The 4,699-nt window shown below is 36.7% G+C and overlaps 1 long non-coding RNA gene across 1 annotated transcript; it reads right to left on the bottom strand.

The window, feature by feature from the left end:
- Positions 1 to 3,111: 3,111 nt before the first annotated feature.
- LOC141376580 (uncharacterized) lies at positions 3,112 to 4,314 on the bottom strand. Its single transcript, XR_012387105.1, has 3 exons — positions 4,025 to 4,314; positions 3,768 to 3,906; positions 3,112 to 3,246 (listed from the first exon to the last, which is right to left on the bottom strand). It is a non-coding gene; the product is annotated as an uncharacterized lncRNA (long non-coding RNA).
- Between the last annotated feature and the right edge of the window lie 385 nt (positions 4,315 to 4,699).

Below are 4,699 nucleotides of genomic sequence, written 5' to 3' on the forward strand. Positions count from 1 at the left end.
ATCATAATGCATTTAACTGTTATGATTACGACAAGCATTTATGTTTTTCTTTCATAGCTAACACAGTGTTGTGCAAGAAAATAAAGGTTTAACAGTCAGTGTAACTAGTCTAGCTTATATAATGTTGAATATAATGCAAGAAGAAATCTGATAATGACAAATTTTACCAGTGAAAACAAATGGTCTAATACTGCCATCAATGGCAGATGGCAAGGACGTCTTCACCATAATAAATCAATTTTATAATTATGAAAAGTTGTATTCAGATGTCATTTAACTGTGAATTAACAAACAGGACATATTGAAAGTCTGTTAAAGTCTGCCATAATGACTGTACAAAGTTTTGCATTTACAGGGTTCTTGCACCATTTCAAAAGTAAAATTTTATACTTTTTAAGACCTTTTTAAGACCTCAACAAATATAATTTAAGACCCAAAAATGTTATAATTTCTTTGGAATAGGCTACTCAATTTATTGTTCTCGTTAGATTTTAATAAATTGTGCCTCATCACAGTATGGATAACCCACAGTACCTGCCTTTTGGGTGTCTGGTGGTGAAATGAAACTGTTATAGCTGACTGTAAGGGGGCTTCTGAACTAGAGCTGTAATCAGGCTATAAAAGTTAGCCCCGAGAGCCCGAACCAAACAAGTACATTTTGATTGAGTTTTTTTTAAAAGCCTGTTTAAAGCCCAACATTATCCAAATGTGCACATGCACACAGCTCTTTTGTCTTTTTTCATGAATGAGTTGTTTATATGCGTTAACATTACTTATTTATAACATAGGCTATGGGCCAAGTTGGCACAAAGAAAAAAAATAAGCCCTCTGTAACATCTTAACACTCTAAATAGGCCTGGGTACATACACTTAACCTTTAAATGGGCCAACACACCAATAAAAATAAGTCTTTCTTAGCAAATTAATTAAAAATAAATGATAAATGATGACGGGTTTTTGCCACTAACGAAATTAAGATAAAGGCTCTGTGGGATTTGTTTTGCTACTTCTCTTCACAATAAGGCGATGGTGAAGCTGAATAATAAGAGTAATGGCAGCATTAGCCTGTATACTCTGCATATATTATGATTTTATGGTTTTATTAATATTTAGTTATAATTTAAAATTCTTTACTCATCAAGATTAGGCTATGTGTTTTTGTGGGGGAGCATTATTGAATCCACTGTAAATGGCTTTAGTGTAGTCCTTTGCTCACTGAGCAGCACTGAACACCCTTTCACTGCTGCTGATACTGGCCAGGATGCACTACTGACCTGGCTAATTTAGCATGTTTTGGGTAGGATTGTTTGTTCATCTTCCACCAGTCAAGAGCATCCATTTCAATTCCATGACAGCGGTTTCAATGCAGCGAGTGACCTCGTCATGTTTCCTGTCAGCTTGCTGGACACTGCTCCTTAGCTGCTCTACAGTAATTTGCAGTGTATGAGCGACCGCCAAAATACCTTAGCGGCTAGAGTGACTGTTGGAATTAAACTGTTGGCTGGCCTGACCGCTGACATAATTCGCTCTTTTTGACATCTCTGTCATCATTGGTTTCACCTTTGCAGGGATGGATTTCAATGTTGTAACAAACAATTTGATTACTTCGTTGAGCTATTCGAAATGCATCACATGACTGTTCATTTACTGCGCAAGCCAAAGCCCGGCACGACCCGTCTAAAATGATAGAAATAAAGTCAGAACCCAACAAAGATCTTCAGCTCTAGTCTGAACAAGTAACATTGGTAGGTCGAGCTGCAAACAATGCAGGAATTAACCTGGTATGACTAGCTGCTGCAACTTCCACTTAACTGCTTTCCTCCTTTCATGGGTGACTCAACGACTTTGAGCCCCATGGTCCCTAACGAAAAGGTGTTTTTGCAGAATTTACACATTGCCTCTTTGCCAAGTTATTAAATTTACACTTTCCCCATCTTTGCATTTTGAACCTCACATCAACAACCTCGTAATGACAGCACGCAGGTGCAGACCGACATAAGCGTCTGTACTCTGTAGCCGACCTCCTGTAATAAGCTAAAAAAATCACGTAGACTGTCATTTCTCTCCTGTTTCACACATACTAAATTAACCAACTATTAGATGTTTTACGATGGACTACGGTGCTTCCCTATCGTCATTAAGCACAAGGGCTGAAAATTTAATACCTACAGCCACTTTACGGAAAAATTTAAGACAATTTAAGACCTTAATTTCCCGGATTTTAATTTAAGACATTTTAAGTTACTTAGTAAAGACCCGCGGGAACCCTGATTTAGGCGACACAGTGGCAAAGTATGTAGTGCTGTCGCCTCACAGCAAGAAGGTTGCTGGTTTGAGCCTCGGCTGGGTCAGTTGGCGTTTCTGTGTGGAGTTTGCATGTTCTCCCTGCGTTTGCGTGGGTTTCCTCCAGGTGCTCCGGTTTCCCCCACAGTCCAAACACATGCGCTATAGGAGAATTGATCAAGTAAATTGGCCATAGTGTATGAGTGTGAAAGGGTGTGTGTGCGTGTTTCCCAGTGATGGGTTGCGGCTGGAAGGGCATCCGCTGCGTAAAACGTGCTGGATAAGTTGGCGGTTCATTCCGCTGTGACGACCCCTGATTAATAAAGGGATTAAGCCGAAAAGAAAATGAATGAATTTAGCATTAAGCAACAGTTCACCTACACATAAGCCTAATATTATAAGTGTTGTTGTTTTACCATATCATCACTTTAGAATAAGGTTCTATCTGACATTTGTCAAAATTGAGTTATTGAATGAAAACTTATTTACAATATGGGATGTTTTACATCGTTGCTTACATTAAGACTTAAAAAAAAGCAAAAGTTACACACATACTGTACTATATGGGTTGCAAAAACTTTGAAGCTCATTATCTCAAAATCATTCAGAACGCAGAGAAAACCTTATAATTCCAAGGTGATGATATGTTTGAGAATTAAAAAGAATAATAATAGTCTACTTATATTAACCTTTATTTTACATCTAAAGAATCGTGAACTTGATTTTAAGCAAAAAAAAAAAAAATCGTGATTCACATTTTAGCCAGAATCGTGCAGCCCTAGGCTGAAGTATACAAAAAAAAAAAGCATCAAATCAAAATAGGCTCACAGAGTTTTGTGTGGAAGATTGGTCATTGAAGTCAGTGTTCATATTCTCATCAGAAGCAGTTCCTGGTAATTGGTGGATACTTTCACCTGGACTGTCAACCTCAAAGCAGCTGTCATCAGAGCAGTCTGTTTCAGTCTTCAAAAATAATACAGTACAGAAAACCAAGGTTAGTTTAACAGGTATAATAAACAACGAATACATAATGTATTGCTTTATCTTATATTCATGTCCAGAGAAAACAAATATTTCTACCAAATTAAGTTGCAAATGGATTATAAAAGTAAAATATAGGTAACACTATTTCAAAAAAGTTCTCATTAGCCATGTTTGGGTACTGCATTAAATTAACAGCAAGAAGAGAGAGAGAAAAAAAGATCTCCTGTTTCTGAATTGTCTGTCTCTAAAAGTGAGGGTGACATATCCCCCCGTCCCCCCGATTGCTACGCCCCTGCAATCTGAATATTCTTGAAAACACTTTTAAAAGTTTAAGAAGTTAATAATCCATACTACATTAAAGTACCCATGATATCCAAACTGTACATGTTCATCATAACAATATATTGAATTATTAAATATTGGCATGTCTAGAAACAATTATGCCAAAAATAATCCTAAAAATATGTTTCATTTCAATTAAACAATTACACCTGACTTACCAAGAGTAGTGGTCTTGAGGGTCTAACATACAAGGCCTTCAACCTGAAGACCTTTAAAATAATTCGGCCATCCAGTTCTTGACCTTCAGTTAACTGTGGTTTAATCAGCTTGTTGCCACATCCCATAAGTATTTCCAAACTACACAAAATGAAAGTCATTGGTATTAATGCATCATTACATAATGACTCAGTAAAACATGAATACACAGTAATACAATTACAATACTTACAACTTAAAGAAAAAGAAAAACATTTACCTTACATCGAATGGCACTTTCTCTTTGAAGCCTTCTTTAATTCTTCTTAAAACCATAGTACTGTCCCATGCTTTTTCAAATTTGAAAGCATTTAATATGTGTCCAATCTCATGTAAGCGCTGTTTTTTCCTTTGTTTAACAACATTTTTATCATTAGGGGAGGTCAACAAGATTACGTCTTAGTTAAAAGTTTGATGGTATTGTCTTCGGTTTGTAAAAACAAAAAGCTTAGAGCAAGCTTCAACAGCATGTCATAAAATACTTGACATCTTTACATTTTTTTTCTACACTAGTGGGATAAAATATAAACATAATTGGTTTTTCAAGGCTATACTACAACTCCTCGCTGTTCCATTAAAGGGCCATGACACCCCCCTCTTTCGGTTAAAGTCTACTTCAGAATTTTTTCAAAAGATGCATGATTAATGGGCGTGGAGCTCCGCGAGCATCGGGCAGGAGTGGGCGTGGCCAGCAGGGGAGAAGGGGAGCGAATAACTGCTGTTGTCCGTTAGCTCACAAAATGAGATACAAAGAGGAGACGCATGAGTTTATAGTTTACAAAGTTAAAATGCAAAGAAATGAACAGTGATTTAATGCCCTGCTACATTTGTTATTCTTAATTTCATATACAGACAACCCCAATTTATATCATTATAAAGATAATCGTGTTCATGT

Source organism: Danio rerio, chromosome 11 (assembly GCF_049306965.1).
Source record: "Danio rerio strain Tuebingen ecotype United States chromosome 11, GRCz12tu, whole genome shotgun sequence".
Classification (NCBI taxonomy): domain Eukaryota; kingdom Metazoa; phylum Chordata; class Actinopteri; order Cypriniformes; family Danionidae; genus Danio; species Danio rerio.